Source organism: Oryx dammah, unplaced genomic scaffold, assembly GCF_014754425.2.
Source record: "Oryx dammah isolate SB20612 unplaced genomic scaffold, SCBI_Odam_1.1 HiC_scaffold_6, whole genome shotgun sequence".
NCBI classification, from domain to species: Eukaryota; Metazoa; Chordata; class Mammalia; order Artiodactyla; family Bovidae; genus Oryx; species Oryx dammah.
Genome location: NW_024070190.1, coordinates 15,849,578 through 15,870,914, shown reverse-complemented (window position 1 = coordinate 15,870,914; position 21,337 = coordinate 15,849,578). Strand labels below are relative to the sequence as shown.

The following is a 21,337-nucleotide window of genomic DNA, read 5'->3' as shown; positions in this document are numbered from 1 at the left end:
CAGTGTTCCTGCCTGAACCCCAGGGACGGGGGAGCCTGGTGGGCTGCCATCTATGGGGTCGCACAGAGTCAGACACGACTGAAGTGACTTAGCAGCAGCAGCAGCAGCAGCAGCAGCGTGTACATATATATGTAAAGCTTGCAGATACATGACAGTTTATAAAACTTCATGCTTTCACTCTCCCACAGCCTGTGAGGGATATGCCCCTTTTGCTCTATTTAGTAGGGACACTTGTAAGTGGAATTCTAAGAGAACTCTCTTATAGTCAGTGATTAATAGCAGATGCTGGTGTCCTGGGCTGGGAGCTGCTAGAACCCGCATAGCTTCAGTTGCGTGCTTTTCCCTCTCTGGGTCTTGATTTTTCCATCTGTACAATGAGAATATTGATTTCCACTGAGTTAGAAATTTTCTCAGCTGTGGAACTCTTCATTCAGATGGAATATTTATGCAGATTAGATCACAGGGGGTGTTCTGGCTGAAGGTGAGGTGGGTGGCGGGGAGCCCCCATCCATGGCTTTGCCCATGTGTGTGCTCACTGCTAAGTCGTGCCCGACTCTTCGGGACCTTCATGGACTGTAGCCCACCAGGCTCCTCTGTCCATGGGATTCTCCAGGCTGAATACTGGAGCGGGCTGCCTCGCCCTCCTCCAGGGGATCTCCCATCTCTGGATAATACTGCGCTGCATGACAGAGGAGGTGCTCTCCGCACTGGGCTTCTGGAATACACTTCACCCTGGAGAGCCTGCTTACTTAAAGGACACGATCAACAAGCTGAGGGTCTCCAGCTGGAGGTGGGTGACATCAGCTGGGGTTGGCAGCCCAGAGGGAATCAGGAGCAAAGTGCAGAAGGATCCTAGATGACACAGACGAAGTGAAAGGAGAAGGGGCTTGTTGAGTAAACAGCTTCTGAATGGAGGGCACCATCCCCAGTGAGGGGAGGAGGGGGCGTGAGGAAGGCTGGGGGAAGCAACAGAGCTGCTTCCAAACTGCCGCGCGAGGTCTGAGCCTTACAGGGCAGGAACCTCTACCCCAGGGAAAAAGAATCTTCTCTTCTTTGAGAGAACCATCTACTGCTGTGTCCTCTGACATCCATCATGCGTATGGCCTGAAGCCGCTCTCATGGTCTCTGATTCTTACACGTCTCATCCCCCGACTCTCCTTGCATTCCAGACCTGAGCTCTGGGGCCACCTTCAGAATTCCACTCCAAATGTCGATACTGTGTTTGTGCCTCATTTACCCAACTGGAGGTTGAGTCAGGTTTCATTCCCAGTGTCTTGTCCAGTTCTCAGGTGAGCTGCGCGGGTACCTAAGAGGCATCCTATAGATAACTTGAATGAGAGCTTTGACAGACAGCAGGGACACAGGCCCAGGAAGAAAGCCAACGGAGATGTCTCTCTGTTTGGAACATGTTCCTGAAACCTCCCCTTAAACACTCGCCGTCCTCATGTGCTGGGCAGGACTTAATGAATCTCCAATGGAATGTTTTTCTACCTTTTATAAAAAGCATGATCTTATCTTTCAATAAAACCCCAGGAGAAGCCCAATGCACAAATGGATTAAAGAGGGCCGCTCTGGTCGAGGGTGGGGTCGGGGAGAGGGTGGGCTGGCCCGCCGCCCTGGCGCAGTCTGCAAAGCACAGAGTGAGATGCAGCTGGGCAGGCCAAGCTCCGTGGCTCTGCGGAGCCCAGCTTTCTTTGTCCTGGCTGGCTCCCCTCCCCCAGGCCCCAGGGCACACAGATCGGGCCTCCACTCTTGCTTCCCTGGCTGGGGGAGGCTCTGTCCCCAATCCAAGGACTCAGGCTGCAGCCAGGGTTCCCTGTCCCCAGAGGAGGGGCCCCAGGGCAGCAAGCCAGCCATGGTTACCTGTCCCAGTGAACAGGCAGTGAATTGTTTTCGCTTTCCACTTCAGTAGCTGCTCTGCCAGCCGTGAGGAGGGGCTGTGAGGACAGTAGCCGGCTGCCTGCCCTCCCCATTGTCCCTGGTCTTTCGTTTGGGACAAAGGACACTGGAGGTTTTCAGCTGCCTGGTTTGGACCATCTTTCCTCTTTCGGGGTTGTGGAGCCGGTTATCGTGGGAGACGGCGGATGGCCCTTCAGGCCATCACTGTAGCCCACTCCCTACAGGCCAAGGTCTGAAGCAGAAAAAGCAGGCTGACGCAGTGGTGTTTTCCTGAGGCTAAATCCACTACATTTGAAAGGCTTTTACGTCAAGACATGTGCTTCCCACAATGCCCCTCTTTCATGAACTTGTGGCAACAATAGACGGTCATTGTCCTCACTTGGCAGAATGGAAAATGGTATCAGTGTCCGAATTAAAATGTTCTGAGGATGTTCGTGAAACCTGAACGCTTGGTGACCTCTGCTCTTAATCTTATAAAATTGTGACTCTGACGTTCCTCCTTGCGTGGGTGCCCAGCTGTGTCTGACTCTTTGCAACCCCACGGATGTAGCCTACCAGGTTCCTCTGTCCACGGAGTTTTCCAGGCAGGAATACAGGAGCGGGTGGGCAGGATGGAAATTAAATATGTTAAGGACTGTGACACGATGAGCCAAAGAAAAAGGACAGGGCGTGAGGGGCACGGCTGGGGGCCTCTGAGCCCAGGCCACTCAGACCAGAAGGAGGAAGGCGGCTCTCAGGAAAAGAGCAGGTGCTGGGACACTGCCATGCATTCCTGGGGAGCCGAGTCCCCTGTTCTGCAGCCCAAGGCTACAGCTTTCGTCACCAGCCAGGGCCAGCAGGAAGGTGGCAGGGAAAACAATGAACCTTTAAATGGGCCCTCGAGAGCACCTGTTAGCCAGCAAATGGCAGGAAGTTGGCCAAGGAAGAAACTGTAGTGCCTGCTGGTACCAGCTGCCCCTGATAGCAGGTCTGGCCAGACACAGGCCACTCCCAAGCAACAGATTTTTGCCAAGAGAGCCAGCTGTTGGGATGTGGGTGCTGAGCAGGAACGCAGCAGCTGCGGCTCCCATCCCCTTCCACACTGCTGTCTTGGCTCTTCCTCTCTCCCCCATCTTCACCCCCACCCTGGGCTTGACCACACCCTCCCAGCCCCAGCCCTGGCCGGGAAGCCGAGGGGCCATTGTACAGCTCAGCTGGAGTCGAGCAGAGCAGGAGAGGCCACTGCAGAGCCACCCCTCCTCACCGCTGGCCCCTGGGTCCATCCGCTGACCCCGGCTCACCTTTACTGTATCCTCTCCTCCCCAAGTCTTGGGCTTCAAACCAGCTCTCTCACTCAGACCATCCCAACACCCAGTCCTCTGTGACACCACTGCCCTTCCTCTGAAGAGCCGAGCCCCCTGCACTCAGGCAGCCTGGCCCTTCTCGTAAGCTTTCTGACAGCTCCCACCTAGAGGTGACGCCACACCCAGACTCCTGCAGCCAGATCTCCGGTTCCTGTCCTTGCTTTCAAAACACGGCAGCCTGGGGCAAGAAGGCATTTCCAGTCCTCCTGGCAAAAGTCCTTCCATACACCTCTTCCTCGGACCCGCCCCTTGCCTACGGAAGAAGAAATCCAAGGAAACAGGAGGGCTTCCCAGGTGGCATCAGTAAGAACATGAGGACTCAGTCCCTAGGGAGGGAAGATCCCCTGAAGGAGGAAGCAGGAAATGGCAGCCCACTCTAGTATTCGAGCCTGGAGAATCCTACGGACAGAGGGGCCTGGTAGGCTACAGTCCATGCCGTCACAAAGGGGCAGACGCAGCTGAGCACACACTCATAGAAACAGGAATCCTTGCAGCCATGCTTTTTGGGCCACATAGCTACTGAGAATGATCACTGACCAATGTCCCGCTGGCCTGGGGTTGGCGGGGCAGGCCCTCCGATTGTGAAGTGCCAAGCGCTGGGGGCGGCGCTGACGCTGCCCCACCCCCGCTCCCCGCTGCGCCCTCCCTCCCCAGCCAGCGCTACCCACGGCACCACACCCGCGCACCGCATGCAGCTGCTGAAGGCGGCTCCCTGCAAGACACGGTTCAGCTCAGAACCAAGGGTCACGGAGCACTTTGGAGTCTCTGGAAAGCTTAACACACTGTCTCCAGAAAAATGCCCATGTGTGTGTGAGTGTGCACACACGCACACAGGAGATCTGCTTACCGTTGCAGGGGGTGAGTAAACCCTTATCCACGTGCCCCTGGATCCCAGGTCCCAGGTTAAGAACTTCTGCGAAATGTGTCACAGCAAGAGAGAGGAGACAAGGGGCGTGCCAGAGAGGAGGCAGGTGCGGGCTTTGCTGGGGCACCGGCTTGGCACGTGATTTCAGCATGCTGCCGCAGCTCTTGGGCCTCAGCCTAGCCAGGATTGTAGCTAGGCAGCTGGACAAGAGTGTCTTTAGGTCTCTTTCCAGCTCTGCAGCTATGGGGCTATATGACACCCTCACTTCTACCCTCCAAGGTCAGGCAAGGCTGTTGTTGTTGTTCTTGTTGGGTCACTAAAGTTGTGTTCAACTCTTTTGTGAACTCATAGATTACAGCCCACCATGCTCCTCTGTCATGGGATTTCCCAGGCAAGAACACTGGACTGGATTGCCATTTCCTCCTCCAGGGATTTTCCCAACCTAGGGATCGAACCTGCGTCTCTAACACCACAGGCGTATTCTTTACCACCGAGCCACCTGGGAAGCCCCAGGCAAGGGGAAGGGGTTCCAAATCTCTTTCAGCAGTGCATCCTGGGGAAGGAGGTCAGAAGCCGAAAAAGGGAGGGGCCCAACTGCAAGTTCCCCTTTAACAGGAGTGAGAAATCTGCCAAAGCCTGGACAGCGCAGCCACTTCCTATTTGACTTTGATTTACTTTAAAACAACTTGAAATTGTTTTCTTCAGTGTGCTCTGTGTCAGGATAACCACCAGCCTTTGCAAGAATCTGGATATAGACCTCTGCTCTGGGATTCTGATGCTGAAGCTGAAACTCCAGTACTCTGGCCACCTGATGCAAAGAACTGACTCATTAGAAAAGACCCTGATGCTGGGGAACGATTGAAGGCGGGAGGAGAAGGGGACGACAGAGGATGAGATGGCTGGATGGCATCACTGACTCAGTGGACATGGGTCTGAGTAAGCTCTGGGAGTTGGTGATGGACAGGGAGGCCGGGCGGGCGTACTGCAGCCCATGGGGTCACAAAGAGTCAGACATGACTGAACGACTGAACTGAACTGTGAACTGGGATTCTGTAGCTGCGTGACCTCAGGCAAATCCCTTCCCTTCTCTGACCTTCGGATTCCTCAGCTGAATCACCGACTGCTGTGAAGGCGAATGAGGGAGCAGGTGAGGTGGGCTTCACATGGGCTTCACCCATGATCAAACAACGTTCCCAGGAGAAGTCTGAATGGGAGTCCAGGGCTCCAGAGGGACAGCGAGGCTCGGATACGGGCACATGGTACTCAGAGAGGACGACGACGGTCCTCAGCAGGAGCGTCTATGAGCCCCGGTATCTCACTGAACTCACTCTCAAAACCAGGGCCCAGTCCAGAGTGCCTTCTGGTAGCTCCCATAGTCAGACCCTCCCCTTTGAGCCTCTGCATTTATGGAACCTGAACTATAATACACGCCTGAGTTCTGTTCATATTCTGTCGTTACGGGTCATTGTCCAGCTGACCCTGACCCAGGGGCACTCTGGACCTCCGCTCCATTCTCCAGGCCAGCTGCTGGAGTCTCATGGTGGAAATACGGCTCCACCCCCCTTACCTCCTAACCCCCGACCCCCACCCTCGCTTTCACCCTGACCCTTTAATCTGGGGTCTCAATCTCACTTTCCCTGCAGTCTTGAACCACCAGCACTGTGCACAGAGGGGATAATGACAAAGAACTAATGGAAATGTACCGACAGCGGTGGAGCCGGTAACAACTTCTGGCCCAGGGCGAAGGCATTCATCTTCTCTTTTCTTCCTTCCCCTTCCTCCCCTCCTCCCGTCTCCCTCCCATTCCCCCCCGCCCCACTTAGCACCTCCCACCCTGCTGGCGGCAGCTCAGGAATTACTCAAGGGAGTTGGAGGCAGGCAGATCGGCATTTCAGTTGTTATTATTTACGCATAGCTTCTGCCAACAAATCTTGACTGTGCTGTGAGCAGTTAAACTACGGAGAAGCCTGTGAGGGTCCTTCTCGCGAGTGCATGGCTTTGGAGTCCAACTTGGTGTTCAGTCACTAAGTCATGTCTCTCTCTGCAACCCCGTGGACTGCAGCGTGCCAGACCTCCCTGTCCTTCACCACTTCTGGGCACAAATTCCAGAATTCGGGCCCTCACCTGTCATGACCACAATTCCTCTGTGAAGTGGGGTTATTAAAGCCTTTTCAGTGTTTTAAGAAAGCAGTGTCACTGGCCTGGCACTGATCCTGGTGCGAGAGATCACACACAGCCCTCCCCCAGGGCTGTGCCAGTAAAGCAAAGGCATCTGTCTAGAGCGGGAAGTGCAGGAGAGTCAGGAGCGCGGGGCCAGCAGGGGGCTGCAGTCACTGGGGAAATGAAAGAAATCTGGCAGAATAAGCCCTGGCTAAAAATTCTGACCCTATCCCTGACTCATCTGGGTATAACCAGACAACTCTGTAACTTTTCAAGCTTCAGTTTTCTCATCTGAAGATGGGAACACTGAAAGTATCAAGGCTGTGAGAAGTGTGAGAGGCATATTGTGCTAAAACTCTTAGCACAGGTCTGACAAGGCAAATCCTCTGCAAAAAGCGATTGTGAGGCCCTACTGCTGCTATTATCTCGGTGTTCGTGGTCTTCCATCCATGAAATCTGAGGGTTGTGCAAGAGGCACTTCAAGCCTCTCCCCCCAATTCTAAGATCAATGCTGCTAGGATATTGGCCAAGACAAGAGACAAGGCAGGCAAACGTGTAGCCGGCGGCTACGCGCGCACCTGCTTTGCTCAGGTTTTAGCTCCTTAAGTGTCCTCTCATTGGAGCAGGTGTCTGGCACGGTGCCCACTCTCAGCGTTGGGCCCGAGGCCCAGAAAGTGCCAGGCTGGCAGAGGGAGGGGACTTAGCTCGCTGCAGCCACAAGTGCCTAGACTCCAGAGCCCCTGGCTGGGGAAGGTCCTGGGCTCGCGCGGTGGAGGGAGGTCGGAGCTCCGCGGACGCCCGGCGCATCACTCACCGACCACTCATCGCGCAGTGCAGAACCCGCGGCCGGTGCCTTGCCCTCGCAGTCACCCGAGATGCCTCCGCAGCGCCTACTGCCCGTCTTCCAGGACTTGGAGGGTCAGGCCCGCCCCTCCCCGCCCCTCGCCTCGCTCCGGCCAATGGCACGGCCTCATTACTCCCTTTCCGCCCCGCCCCCCGGCTCTCCCCGCCCCTCCCCGCCTCTCGCCCAGCTCTGGCCAATGGCGTCCTGTCACCTTAACGGACCCGCCCACCCCCGGCACACCCGGGAAGGTAGGGGCGGGGCCTCGGGGCCTCGGGGAAGGTTTGGGGCATCGGCTGTGCGGGGTGTCCCGGGACCACCCCGAGGGCGCCTTGCGGGAGACTCAAGAAGGAAGCAGCCCCGACTGGGTCGTCAGGATCAAACACGCGGGCCAAGGTCAGGAACCCTCCAACAAAGGTCGCTGTGCAAGCCCCGCAACTCCTGGTGTGCCAGTCATGAGAGAGGAGGTTATCAGTAGAACCCCAACGATGTGAGTTTCTGCTTAAGGGCCACCCGTCTGCAGTTCGGCTGCGAGGTTGGCGTTGCCTCTCAGAGCTTCACCGCCTTTAAGAAATCAGATCCTCAGATGAAGAGGAGATAACTTCTCTGCCAGTTACCGCCTGCTGCAGGAGGATTTATCTGCGCGGGGGCAGAGTGAACAGAAGACCACGGCCTTTTGGGGAACTCGAATAGTTCAGTAATTCTGGGGTGTGGGGGTGGGAGGGATGGAGAAGGGGTTGACGAAAACAATTCCGATTTCTGTTTTATGCCACCATCCCAACCCTGACCTTGGGACTTCCCCTTCCCTCCCCCCAGCATGAATCATTTTATTTTCCTCTCAATCTGTGGTTCCTAATATTTTTAGAGTCATATGGCCAGTTTAGAATGTGATATGGACCTTTTAGAAAAATGCAGGTTCCCACAAAGGCAAAAATCAGCCTGGGATTTGAGTCTATGAGCCTCTGGACCCCATTTGAGGGAGGCTGGAAAGACTCTGATGCTGGGAGGGACTGGGGGCAGGAGGAGAAGGGGACAACCAAGGATGAGATGGCTGGATGGCATCACGGACTCGATGGACGTGAGTCTGAGTGAACTCCGGGAGTTGGTGATGGACAGGGAGGCCTGGCGTGCTGAGATTCATGGGGTTGCAAAGAATCGGACACGACTGAGCGACTGAACTGAACTGAACTGTACTAATCCTTGTTGTTAGGGCTGCTGGATATGGGGTAAAGAGATTGGGCTCTACCATTGACTTCCTGCATAACCTTGCCCTGTTGCAATGGCTCTGGGCTTCAGTTCTCCCATTGTAAAAATGAGGGAGCTAAAGATGACCAGGCCAAGGGTCTTTCAGCTCTGTCTTGGCCCGATTTCATGAAGAGTAGCCCATCCTCTGCCAATTCAGGACACCCCTGTGATCAGGGAACTCTGTTCCTGCAGAGCTCAAAGGTCTGATCACCAAAGCTGAGGACAATAATTGGGTGCTTCAGAAGTAGTTTAAAACAAATGTTTTTTTTTTTTTTTTTCAAACAGTAAGTCAAATTCAATGTAGCCCTCAACCTCTGAGCATTTTCATTCATTCCCAATAGGATAAGTGAACAGAGCACCTAGGTAAAATAATTTCCCTGGGGCTTTCCAGCACTTGAGATCAGCTGATTGGCTGATCAAGCCAATGCTATCTTCAGGGCCAGGACTAGCCTGGGGTGATGATTGGTGTTAAGGAACAGCTTGATGTGTCCCTCACTCCCACTGTGCGCCAGGCACTCTGTAGGTGCTTTACTGTAGGGATCCCACCCAATTCCCACGACCTCCCTGGAATGGTTGTTACTAACCCCATTTTACATACAGCCCAAGTGTCCATCCTCAAGGAGCTTCAGAAGGAGAATCACCTTTTCCCTGAGTGTTCAAGGGCGCTGTATCTGGCCCCCAGGCCACTTACCGTGGGTGTTGTGTACCTACTCTCTGCTTTGGAAAAAAGAAAGAGGAGAAGAAAGGAGAAGAAAGGAAAATTGATGCAGCCACTGTGGGGACGGTAAGGAGGTTTGTCAAAAAACCAAAACCAGAGTTGCCGTAGGATCCAGCAGTCCCACTCTTTGGCTTTTCAGAAAGATACACGGACCCCAGTGTTCACAGCAGCACCATTTACAGTGGCCAAGCCATGGAGGCAACCTGAGCATCCACTGACGGATGGACGGGCAAAGAAGATGCGGTCAATTCATACAATGGAATATTGGTCATAAAAAAGAATGGAGTACTGCCGTTTGCAGTTCCATGGGTGGACCTAGAGAGTCTCATACTAAGAGATGTAAATCAGAAAGGGAAAGGCAGGCCTTTGTGTGATATCACTCATGTGTAGACGCTAAACTGTGACACCGACGAACATATCTGCTAAACAGAAACAGACCCACAGACACAGAGAGCAGGCTTGTGGCTGCCAAAGGGGAGGGGGCATAGAGGAGGGATGAATTGGGAGTTTGGGATTAGCAGCTACACATCTATTATATAATGGATAAACAACAAGGTCCTACTGTATAGCACAGAGAGCTGTATTCAATACCCTGTGATAAGCCATAATGGAGAAGAATAAGTAAAAGGGATATAACTGAATCACATTGCTAGAAACCAGAAACTAACACAGCATCGTGAACCAACAGTACTTCAAAAAAAAGTGTTGAGAGGGAGAGAGCAAGAGTGAGGGAGAGAGCAAGAGTGAGGGAGAGAGCAAGAGTGGGGGAGAGAGCAAGAGAGAGGGAGAGAGCAAGAGTGGGGGAGAGAGCAAGAGTGAGGGAGAGAGCAAGAGTGAGGGAGAGAGCAAGAGTGGGGGAGAGAGCAAGAGTGGGGGAGAGAGCAAGAGGGGGCAACTGTTTGGAGTGGCAGTGTGCCACTCCCTAGCAATGGATCGGGACAATTTGTGTTTTTCGTGCTGTGCTTACAGCTCAACAGTGTGCCATGAAGTTCAGTTAGTAGTGATTTGACTGGTATTTTAAAAATAGAAAGTTGTGTCTTACAAAATGTTGTTTACCTTATGATTCATTTAGGTGTATTAGGCTGTTATATAAAATATGTTTCTCAGTGTGGGCCTCAGTCAAAAAAAGGTTGAAAGTTTCTGTCTAAGTCAATCTCAACAATCTTTTACATAGTTTTCTCAGCTTCCTCTGAAGCTATAAGTGGTCATGTGACCCTCTTTTGGGCTAAGAGATAGGGAAAACTGTGCTGGAGGGTGAAGACAACTTTTGCTTCCCTGATAGAAGGAACAGATAGGTTCCCCTTTTCCCTGCCCTTCTGTCTCAAAGGTGGAGAATGTGTAATGTCTGGAACATTGGCAACCATTTTGAGGTTATGATACAACATGTCCACATACTAAAGCTGGTGGAGCACAAGGATGAAAGGAGTCTGGGCCTTTCGTAACTTATGGAGTTGCTGCACAACGCCTTCACCGCCTTCTCTAGACTTCCAGGCAGATTCTTTTCTTTTCGGAGCCACCACGAAAGGCCCCCCAATAAACTACTATTTGTTTAAGCCCCAGGTTGGTAAGTCTTTTCTGTAAAGGGCCAGATATTCAATATTTTAGGCTTTGTAGGCTAAGTGATCTCTGTCACAGCTACTTAATTCTGCTGTTGTGGTTTGGAAGTATCTATAGATAGCAGGCAAATCAAAGGAGCCTGGTGAAGTTCCAATAAAACTATTCGAAACAGGTGGCAGGCCACGTGTGACCCCTGGGCTATAGTTTGCTAGCTTTCCTCGGATGACCTTGCCCTTTTTATTGCCTCTCTGACCTCATCTCCTCCTACTTCCCCTCCCTCTCTCTTTTTCTTCCAACTTACCAGGCCCACTCCCACCTCATGGATTTTCCCTTGCTGTTCCCCCAGCCTGGAAGGCTCTTCTCCCAGACATCTGCAGGACTCGCTCCTTCACCTGCTTCCGGTTTTACACACAAACTGCTCTTCTCTGCAGTCTCCCCTTGCCCACTGTCTGAAAGGCCAGTCCCTGGCCCACACATACTACTCTCTCGCACACTGTGTATTTCATTTCTTTATCACGAGCTCCTTGAGAGAGGGAGATTTTATCTGTTTCCTTAGACACTAACTCTGTCTGGAATGTGAAGGTGTTTAATCAACATTTGGTGTAGGACTGATTTTTTTTTTCCTGCCTGTCAAATTCAGGTAAGAAACCAGACATAAGGAGGCTCATTACCCCATCCCAGGGGACAAAGTGAGTAAAGTCACAGAATCCGAGTTTGCCTCCTAATTGCCCTGATGGTCATATTTGTGCCACCAGGGAATGAGGGTAGAACGATATCTACCTCTATCGGGGGCTTCCCTGATGACTCAGCGGGTAAAGAAATGCAGCGACTAAGCATGTGCATCTATTGGGAGATTGGGGCTCAGGGAAGCAGGGGCCACAGAATTTTCTGGAAGACTTCATCCCCCAGGGAATTGTCCCAATAAAGGGGACCTTTGGGAGTCAATAAGGAAATAGGGCATTATCCTGTTATCTTGGGCAGTCTCATTTTTTATAGCATTCCTGCTTCAGAAAATCATTAGGAAAAAAAAAAGATCTTTATTTTGTGAACAGTCCAGACTGACTTGTAAGATCCATAAAATGCCGAAGGGAAGCACTCATGTCCTAACAGTTTTAGCCAAGAAGGAGCCACAGAGAATAAACTTATGTTTGACTTGTAAGTGTGGAAATGTAAAGGAGCCCAAGTCTGATCAAACACGAGTGATTTCTTGCATCAGATAAGGCTGCTCCTGGGCAGTGCACTCCGCTTGGCTTTCCTTGAAGCTTCTTGGCACCATTCCAAGAAGGCGGAGAAATTACCTTCTTCCCTCTGGTGTTTTGAGAGGCAAGTCATGAAAATGCCTGGGTATAATCACATACTGTTAAGATTCAATTTAGATTTCTCTGAGTCTTGAAAGAAAATAGACATATATTTTAACATGAATGATATTAACAGTGGAGATGATTTTCAAGGCCATTCTTACAGTAAAGTGAGTTTGGATTAAAATTACTGGGTAATTTCCTAAGGCTTTTTGTGGGTGACTTTCTATGATTTTCCCCTTTTACGCTCTCTGACAGCTGATTCTGGACAAGTGAGTTTTTAAAGCAAGTTTAAAAAATTCTGCAGATTTTGAATGTATATCTTTGGAAAACAACTGGATGATTGTACTTGATTGAGATCAGTAAGATCTAGTTTCAAGCAGATTTTCTTTACTTGAATGGGTTCTGTTTTATTGAACCCATTAGCAGAAGATTCCACTTACAGAATACTTCTTGTCCTATTCAGTTTGGTGGAATCCTTGAGTAGCAAGGTCATCCCACTGTGTGATCTAAATGTGCAGCAGGATTTGCCAGTTTTCAGACAGTGTCTCAAATAACTTGCGTACCATCTACGTTTCTTTCCTATATGAAATAGTTTTCATTAACTCCATTTGTTAGCATATAAATAATAACTTCAGGTTAATATATGGAACTCTACAACCCATTCCAGAGGCAGGCTGACCATGAGAATTTATTCTACAGATGGACATAAATTTCAATGATGTTTGCCATATAAGAGCCTTCTCCTTAAATGGGCACACACACTTAACATATTATTTGTCCTTTAAGTTATGCTTTGGAAAAACATCCCATGCTGCAGATCTAATAAGTGCTAGGCGCTGGGTTTCTTAGGAGGATGAGAGTTTGCTTTAAAAGGTGATACACTAATTGCTAAAGATTGCTGCTGGAATTTCCTTTGGAAAAATAACTGCTTAGCTCTAGCCCTTTCTCCACTTGGCCCCAAGAAGAGGAGGTAAATGTACCCAGACCTGCTTGAAAAACATATGTGAGGACAAGGATGGGATCTCCAGGCAGAGAGCAAACATAGGTCTGCTGGTTGATCAATTAAGATCTTTCTCTTCACACTCTCCTCCCTATCTTCCTGACACATACAGATTTTTTTTTTTTTGGGGGGGGGGGGTGGTTCATCCAACAGTACAAATCAGAAAGTTAGGGAAGGGACATCTCTCCATGTCCTTGGATTCTCCCTGCCCTCCCATGCCTCTCCCAGGCCTGTGTCACCTCCCCACTCACCCACATCTCACATGTTCTTCCACTGTCTCTGTGGCTGTGCCTCTGGAGGATTGCTAGAAAGTTGATTGTTATGAATGGATATTGTAATGATCAGGGGTTAATAAGATCTTAACAATAGGATGAAAATAACCCGCAATGCAAAACTCCTGGACAAACTGCATTTTCATTATAACTATAATCTTAATAATAGAAAATGACTTGAAATTGTTTAATATTTTGATTCATTTAACAAAAAGCAAGACTGTTTACTGAACACAATGGCTGGACTTGAAAGAGTTTAAGGGCAGGAGGATTTATGGGACAATGCTTTTCAAAGGAGAACATCTTAATTAAGGATTTCCCTCCACAGAGAGTCTGTGTTGCTTGGGAGCCAGAATCTCTCTGAATAACAAAATACTGACTGATACTCAAGGCTGAGAACTAAGGAGTGTTAAAACCTTCCCTCAAGCCAGGATATTAAGCAGCCAAAGGAAGCCGGGATCTTCCAGATGAAAAATAAAGCATTTGACAAACAAGGGCGGTTTGTCCAGCTCCTGGGCTGTGAATTTCAAAATGATCCTCCTCAGGCACTTTGGGGAGACTCTCCGGCGTAGAGAATCAGGCGGCTTCTGTGCCTGCAGGGAAGAGTGGCCTCCTCTACCTTGTCTTCTAAGCACTCAGCTTCCCGAGGAATGGAAAACATCCCCAGCGGGGAAGGGGCAAGTTGGCCAGACTTGACCTGTTAACCCTGGGTTTAAAAAGATGTTTCAGCTGAATTGACCTTACCTCTGAACCTGCTATCAAAGCCACCTCTGTTTCGCCCCTGGTGTGACAGAAGCTGCCCATTCCCAAGCTTCCTTCTCAAACTTTGTAAACTAAGGCCCTGACTGTTTAAGAAAGGGTGTATGTGTGTGTGTGTGGGTGTGGGTGTGTGTGTGTGTTAGTTGCTCAGTCCTGTCGACTCTTTGTGACCCCATGGACAGTAGCCCCCAGGCGCCTCTGTCCATGGGATTTCCCAGGCAAGGATACTGGAGTGGGGTGCCATTCCCTTCTCCAGGGGATCTTCCCAACCCAGAGATCGAACCCAGGTCTCCTGCACTGCAGGCAGATTCTTTACCATCTGAGCCAGCAGGGAAGCCCTTAAGAAAGGACAACACTGTATAATTACTAAACTTCTTAATTGTGTGTCCATTGGAAATTGTTTCTTTTTTTCACTTTGAAAACTCTCCCTCGTTGTAATAATTAAGATGTCAACCTTACCCCTGGGGCAGAATTAGAATGACTGGTATAATAGAGTTCTCAAGAGAAACACAAAGAGGAAATATATATTATATTATATACCCTATTGTGATAGGTGGATAGAGATTTATTTATTTATTGAAATTAGCTCATCTGACAATTTCAATAAATAATTCCTAGGGGCTGACAGGTCCAAAATCTCTTGTGCAGGCCAACTGGCTAGAGATCCAGGTAAGTGCCGATGTAGCACTCTTGAGTCTGAAATCTGCAGACCGGCAGTCTGGAAACTCAGCCAGGATTTTCATGCTGCAGTCTTGAAGCAGAATCGTTTCTTCCTCAGGAAACTTCAGTCATTGCTCTTAGGTATCCTCAAGGCCTCAGGATTGGCTGTGTGTGTGTGTGTGACTCAGTCGTGTCCGACTCTTTGCAACTCCATGGACTGTAGCCCTCCAGGCTCCTCTGTCCATGGAATTCTCTAGGCCAGAATCCTGGAGTGGGTAGCCATTCCCTTCTCCAGGGGATCTTCCTGACCCAGGGACTGAACCCTGGTCTCCTGCATTGCAGGCAGATTCTTTATCGCCTGAGCTACCAGGGAAGCCTCAAGATTGAATGAGATCCAACCACATTATAGAGGCAAATATGCTTTACTCAAAGTCTACTGATGTAAAATGTTAATCACATCCTAAAAAAACATACCTTCACAGCAGCATCTAGACTTGTGTTTGATCAGACAGCTGGGCACCATGGCTTAGCCAAGTGGACACAGAAAATGAATCACGCCCCTCTCAGAACAGGCTCCGTGGCCAGGTTCGGCCTGATGCTCGGAATTTCAAGACACCCTGGAGTATGGCAGTGCCTCCTTTCCCAGGGATTCCCCGTTTTCATGTGCCTCTATAATCTGGGGCAATTTTTGAGGAATTTTGCCTCCATTGGCCTACTGAGTCTAACTGAGGAGTTGGCTAGATAGTAAATATTTTCTCATCTGTGGCCTGTGCCATCTCTCTTGCCACTTCTCAAGCAGAGGCAGTCACAGATGACCTGTAAATTAATGGTATGGCTGTGTTCTGATAAAACTTTATTTACTGAAACAGGGTGAGGGCCCAATTTGGTCCATGAGTAAAGAGAGAGGTGGGGTTGATATAGGACATTTTCTTTATGCAAAACCTAGCAAAGGGTGTGGGTAAGTTACACTCTAGCATGGGATGCTTTCATCTGTAAGGAACAAAAAACCTGAACAAAGGGGATTTTATTATCTTACACTGGAAAAAGCCCCAGGAATGGGGGTGCCATTGCTGTTTAAGTGAGGATCTCAGAGACCTTTTCAAGGACCCAGGTTCTTTCCATCAAAGTTCCCCCTTACACTTCTTATATTTCTCAGCAGTCATGACCACATTGAGTGGAAGGAGAGGAAGGGTGTGATTGAATGAGGCTTGTGTGAATAGCAGGGAAACTTTTTTTAGAAGGTATTGGGCGACCCCGGCCACCTCTTACTTCTTGTTGTCCAGGAGTGGGATATGGGTGCCCGGCAGAGGATGGACCCAGGTGACTGGACCCAAGTGACCCAGCATATGACTGGCAGAGGGGAGGAAGGTAGAGCAGCTATGAAAATTCAGGCTCTACCAGCAAGCGAGGGATCAGCAGTGCCCCTGGAAAGAACCCCATCCCTGCCTGCGGTAACTGCAGAGTCGCGGCAGACACGGAGAGCCCACTGTGGGGGCAGAGTCACCGCACTGGGGTGAGTGGACGGGGTCAACAGCTGGAGAGAAGTAGAGGAGAGCAGTGTCCACTGTGGAGCACCTGGGAGCTGGGGAGGAAGCTCTCAGTGATGCGGCAAGCACCCCAGCTGGAGAAAAGTGGCCTGGCTGCGAGCACAGGGAGCTGCCCAAACCTGGGAAATGGGAAGAGCGGCCGTGGGGTCCTGAGGCCTGAAAGACCCGGACCAGCAACTGGGGGTCTTTGGCCATGGGCTCAGGGCTCAAGGGAACAAGAGGTCTTTGGGAGGCGGTGCTGGCTGGCCTCTCTGCTAACCATTTTTATAAACCCTAGAGACTGGAACACAGCAAGTTAAGTTCAGTTCAGTCACTTAGTCGTGTCTGACTCTTTTCGACCCCATGGACTGCAGCACGCCAGGCCTCCCTGTCCATCACCAACTCCTGGAGCTTACTCAAACTCATGTCCATAGAGTCGGTGATGCCATCCAACCATCCCATCCTCTGTCGTCCCCTTCTCCTCCCGCCTTCAATCTTTCCCAGCATCAGGGTCTTAAAGGAGTCAGTTCTTCACATCAGGTGGCCAACGTATTGGAGCTTCAGCTTCAACATCATTCCTTCCAAGGAATATTCAGGACTGATTTCCTTCAGAGTGGACTGGTTGGATCTCCTTACAGTCCAAGGGACTCTCAAGAGTCTTCTCCAACACCATGGTTCAAAGCATCAATTCTTCGGTGCTCAGCTTTCTTCACAGTCCAACTCTCACATCCATGCATGACCACTGGAAAAACCATAGCTTTGACTAGATGGAACTTTGTTGGCAAAGTAATGTCTCTGCTTTTTAATATGCTATCTAGGTTGGTCATAACTTTCCTTCCAATGAGCAAGTGTCTTTTAATTTCATGGCTGCAGTCACCATCTACAGTGATTTTGGAGCCCAAGAAAATAAAGTTTCTCACTGTTTCCATTGTTTCCCCATCTATTTCCCATGAAGTGGTGGGACCAGATGCCATGATCTTAGTTTTCTGAATGTTGAGTTTTAAGCCAACTTTTTCACTCTCCTCTTTCACTTTCATCAAGAGGCTCTTTAGTTCTTCACTTTCTACCATAAGGGTGGTGTCATCTGTGTATCTGAGGTTATTGATATTTCTCCTGGAAATCTTGATTCCAGCTTGTGCTTCATCCAGCCCGGCATTTCTCATGATGTACTCTGCTGCTGCTAAGTCACGTCAGTCATGTCCGACTCTGTGCGACTCCATAGATGGCAGCCCACCAGGCTCCCGTCCCTGGGATTTTCCAGGCAAGAATACTGGAGTGGGTTGCCATTTCCTTCTCCAGTGCATGAAAGTGAAAAGTGAAAGTGAAGTCCCTTAGTCGTGTCTGACTCTTTGTGACCCCATGGACTGTAGCCTACCAGGCTCCTCCGTCCATGGGATTTCCCAGGCAAGAGTACTAGAGTGGGTTGCCATTGCCTTCTCCAAATGTACTCTGCATTTAAGTTAAATAAGCAGGGTGACAATGTACAGCCTTGATGTTCTCGTTTCCCAGTTTGGAACCAGTCTATTGTTCCATGTCCAGTTCTAACTGTTGCTTCTTGACCAGCATACAGATTTCTCAGGAGGCAGGTCAGGTGGTCTGTTATTTCCATCTCTAAGAATTTTCCACAGTTTGTTGTGATCCACACAAAGGCTTTGGCGTAGTCAATAAAGCAGAAGTAGATGTTTTTTCTGGAACTCTCTTGCTTTTTGAATGATCCGGTGGATGTTGGCAATTTCATCTCTGGTTCCTCTCCCTTTTTTAAATCCAGCTTGAACATCTGGAAGTTCATGGTTCACGTACTGTTGAAGCCTAGCTTAGAGAATTTTGAGCATTACTTTGCTAGTGTGGGAGATGAGTGCAATTGTGCGGTAGTTTGAGCATTCTTTGGGAACACAGCAAGCTGGAGCAGAAAGAGACCTGGGCCTCTGGAAGGAAACCAGAGCGTAGCCTGGGGATTGATGCATCTCTCGAAGTGTCAGCTGTTTACTTAGCTACTGCTTACTTACCTACTGCATGGGGCAGGGAAGACTCTGCTGAGGCTGCAATTCTGTTCTGAGCTTGAAGGCAGGCTGTGTGGGAGGGCTTGGCACAGCTCCCAGGCTCTGCTAGGGCCAATCGCCACCAGGGAAAATCTCAAAGGTGCCAGGCCTCTGGCAGGGTGAGCAACTCAGCACTGATTGCGCCTCGAGCAGGAGTCATGCCTTGCTCAGGCTGTGCGTTGAGGTGGGAGGGTTTAGTACTCAGAATAGAAACTGCTCCCAGCCATGTAAACACAGGTGGAAAATGCTGTAAACACAGTCAAAGCCTCGGTGGGGGGTTGGTCTTCTGCCTCTTCCCACCCAAACTCCCTAAACTTTCCTTATCCCTCCCTGTTCGTTTCCTCCTCTCAATCCACCCCTCAGAAAAATTAATCTCAGAGGACTTAGATGGAAAGGACCTTAGGGTTTTCTGGATAACACCCTTCTCATTCAAAACACAGGGGAGACAGGTCCAGAGGATGGGGCAAGGTCAAGGTCATGGACTGATGAGGTCTGTGGCCAGTCTAAGACTTCGTTCTGGTGGCTTGAAGAATCTCAGCTCTGGAGCCTACGATGAATACAGGCTCTGCTGCGCTTTAGCTGTGAGCCAGTGTTTCTGTTCAGGCACGCAGTTGTGCCTGACTCTTTGTGACCCTATGGGCTGAAGCTCACCAGGCTTCCCTGCCCTTCAGCACCTCCTGATCCAGTGTGCAAGTAGCTAAATTCTCCGTGCTTTGATTTCCCATTTGTAATGTGCAATTGTAAAGACCCCGCCTCACAGGCCTCCAGAAAGAGAGAAGACGGACTTGCAGAACACTGAACGCCCCGCACACACTCAGGTCTCATTTCTACCCGTTGTTGTTGCCTTGTTGTTGACAGGGCTCTTTGCCTTGAGCTCTTTCTACCGCACAAAAACCTTCTTTGTTGTGTACGGAGAACATATCTCCTGGCTTCCAATTCTGATGGACTTTGCCATCTTCTCTTGTCCCAGAAGAGACAATGATGTGCCTGGGAATATGCTAGTGCTTTTGAAGCTCAACATGAACCTTCCTTCCTAGGTCTCCCTCTGAATTCGTCTCTCATGGAATATTGTCTGCAGTTTCATTATAATGCTTATATCTGCCTCATGTCAGCCACACATCCTTCTATGGGATGAGACAGTAAGCCGGACTCATCCCTTTAGCCCAGCACTTCGCATGGTGTGTAGCCCACTAGGAGGAGCTTAATGGATATTTGTTCCTTAAATGGCCTCTTGTCCCTAGCAACCTGGTCTCTAAGTTTATACTGGTGTTGCTGGCCAAAAAGAAAGATGTAGTTCACGTTGAGAAGGGGAACCCGAGACCTGCGACCTGTTAACATCTCACTGGGTCTCCTGGAAACTGAAGCGACTGTGGGCTTGTGGCAGCCTCAGCCCCACTCTGGACGGCATGCAGCCTCAGTCAGAGGCAGTTATTTAGGGACAAATGAATCGTCACAGGTATTGCCTATTTACTTTACTTGTCATCTTCTCTTTAAAGGGGAATTTGATTTGAGACTCACAAAAGCTTTCAGTATCCGTTAGTTGGTAAACGTGTCATTGGATGGGTTCTTGCACCTGTCTCAGTACATGTCGGAGCACGTCCGCAGTTCTGACACTCCCACTGCCCCAGATCTCCATCCTCTATCTTCAGAGACTATGAATTTCCCAGAAGATCTAGCTGTTAAAAACAAGCAAACAACCACACAGCCTATCTTTAGACTCAGTATTGGATTTTCCTTGGACCTGCTTTGACGTCTGGGCACATACTCCCTGTTAATGTGCTCAGCTGGGCATTGCTGAGGCTAGGGGCTGGGAGAAACTTTACAGATGACCTCATTTCTCAGCAGAGCCCAGTGGGACCATACTCCTGGCTTCCTGGAAGCTTCCTTTTATAAAGGCTGTTTTCAGTTTTGTCGTAATATGAAACTCACAGCATAATGTTCCCCTTAAATGAAACTTGGCTTCTCAGAAATCCACTTCCTTCTTGTGCAAAGGTCTTTACTAATCAATTCTTTCTTCTTCTCCAGACAATGAGAAAATAACCAGCCAGACAAATCCCACGGGAGCAGCCCTCATCCAGCCAATGGGGACACTACTTCTTTGTCTTCCAAGAATGTTAGTTTTTCCTCCCCTCTCCAAGTGGCCAAACAGCTGGGTCTCCATTGACAGGTCAGCAGCTCAAATCTCCAGCTGACCCCAGGGCTTTGAGGGGAAGATGCAGGCTGGATGACTGACCAGTTTGCAGAGAGAGGCTGACATTCTGTACAGGCGTGGATGGCGCAACATGTTCTCCCATTTGGACACACAAAATAGTACATTTCCTTTGAGAGAACAGTAAGGTGTGGAGGGGCAGAACTCCAGAAAAAGAGGTTCAAGTCTGTTCCGGGGACATATATGTCATTGGCAAGGTTTGGACTCCACGGTGAGCTGAAAGGGGTATGTGGGGCTTTGAGACGCCTGCAGAAAGAGAGCTGCTGCTGCTGCTGCTAAGTCGCTTCAGTCGTGTCCGACTCCATGCGACCCCGTAGACGGCAGCCCACCAGGCTCCGCCGTCCCTGGGATTCTCCAGGCAAGAACACTGGAGTGGGTTGCCAGTTCCTTCTTCAGTGCATGAAAGTGAAAAGTGAAAGTGAAGTCACTACATTTCAGCAAAGCTGACCAGGGAGCCAGCAAAAGATTCCAGAACGGTCATAGGCACTCATGTTCTAAAAGCGGAGCATTCAGAGGCTGGAGGCTGATGATTGGTAAGTCCCTGCCAGCAACCAGGCGCTTTACCTCATTTAAATCCTTATATTTAACTCTTAAGCAGTTTCTAGAGGTAGGTACTCTTATTATTTCCTTTTTCCAAATGGGGAAATGGAGGTTCAGAGGGATTCCATGAGCTCTGCCCACAGGGCGGGCGAGAAGCGGAGGTAGGGCTCCAGACTACACTCTGTGCACCCGATGGCCAGCGTCCTCACCCACACGCGCGGCGCCTCCACGGCCGCGCCCACACACGCCGTGTCTTCACGGTTGCGCCACACGCGCCGCGCCGCCATGGCTGTGCCACAAGCAATTAGGAACAAGACTCAGGGACTGGCAACATAAGGAACTGGGGCGACACTATCCCTACAAACCAACTATTTAACTGGGGGAAATTAAAAGTATCAGTTAT

The 21,337-nt window shown here is 50.1% G+C and overlaps 1 protein-coding gene across 4 annotated transcripts in view; it reads right to left on the bottom strand.

Annotated features, from left to right (window-relative positions):
- Positions 1-7,197, bottom strand: part of RASSF4 (Ras association domain family member 4) — a 34,996-nt gene extending 27,799 nt beyond the window's left edge. For 2 of the 4 annotated variants that reach the window (XR_005721420.1, XM_040242803.1), the window contains exon 1: positions 7,082-7,192. The gene's annotated coding sequence lies outside the window, so the exon portion shown is untranslated. Of the gene's footprint in view, positions 1-7,081 lie in introns of all 4 variants that reach the window. The other 2 variants (XM_040242805.1, XM_040242804.1) reach the window with 2 other exon arrangements.
- Between the last annotated feature and the right edge of the window lie 14,140 nt (positions 7,198-21,337).